Source organism: Capra hircus, chromosome 2, assembly GCF_001704415.2.
Source record: "Capra hircus breed San Clemente chromosome 2, ASM170441v1, whole genome shotgun sequence".
NCBI classification, from domain to species: Eukaryota; Metazoa; Chordata; class Mammalia; order Artiodactyla; family Bovidae; genus Capra; species Capra hircus.
This window is the reverse complement of record NC_030809.1, coordinates 125,373,329-125,374,501: the sequence shown is the minus strand read 5'-3', so window position 1 is coordinate 125,374,501 and position 1,173 is coordinate 125,373,329. Positions and strand designations below refer to the sequence as shown.

The 1,173-nt window shown below is 45.1% G+C and overlaps 1 non-coding gene across 1 annotated transcript; it reads left to right on the top strand.

The window, feature by feature from the left end:
• Nucleotides 715–786, top strand: TRNAC-GCA. Its single transcript has one exon. It is a non-coding gene; the product is annotated as a tRNA-Cys (tRNA).

Below are 1,173 nucleotides of genomic sequence, written 5' to 3'. Positions count from 1 at the left end.
TCCTCCTGCACTCAATCTTTCTCAGCACCAGGGTCTTTTCCAGTGAGTCAGCTCTTCGTATCAGGTGGCCAAAGTATTGGAGTTTCAGCTTCAGCATCAGTCATTCCAATGAACACCCAGGACTGATCTCCTTTAGGATGGAGTGGTTGGATCTCCTTGCAGTCCAAGGGACTCTCAAGAGTCTTCTCCAACACCACACTTTAAAAGCATCAATTCTTCGGTGCTCAGCTTTCTTCACAGTCCAACTCTCACATCCACGCATGACCACTGGAAAAAACCAGAGCCTTGACTAGACGGACCTTTGTTGGCAAAGTAATGTCTCTGCTTTTGAATATGCCGTCTAGGTTGGTCATAAGTTTCCTTCCAAGAAGTAAACGTCTTTTAATTTCATGGCTGCAGTCATCATCTGCAGTGATTTTAGAGTCCAGAAAAATTAAGTCATCCACTGTTTCCCGTGTTTCCCTATCTATTTGCCATGAAGTGATGGGACCGGATGCCATGATCTTAGTTTTCTGAATGTTGAGTTTTAAGCCAACTTTTTCACACTCCTCTTTCACTTTCATCAAGAGGCTTTTTAGTTCCTCTTCACTTTCTGCCATAAGGGTGGTGTCATCTGCATATCTGAGGTTATTGATATTTCTCCCGGCAATCTTGATTCCAGCTTGTGTTTCTTCCAGTCCAGCGTTTCTCATGATGTACTCTGCATATAAGGCTTCCCTGGTGGCTCAGAGGTTAAAGTGTCTGCCTGCAATGCAGGAGACCCAGGTTCGACCCCTGGATTGGGAAGATCCTCTGGAGAAGGAAGTGGCAGCCCACTCCAGTATTCTTGCCTGGAGAATCCCATGGATGGAGGAGCCTGGTAGGCTATAGTCCACCGGGTCGCGAAGAGTCAGACACGACTGAGCGACTTCACTCACTCTGTATATAAGTTAAATAAGCAGGGTGAAAATATACAGCCTTGATGCACTCCTTTTCCTATTTGGAACCAGTCTGCTGTTCCATGTCCACTTCTAATTGTTGCTTCCTGACCTGCATACAGATTTCTCAAGAGGCAGGTCAGGTGGTCTGGTATTCCCATCTCTTTCAGAATTTTCCACAGTTTCTTGTGATCCACACAGTCAAAAGCTTTGGCATAGTCAATAAAGCAGAAATATATACTTTTCTGGAACTCTC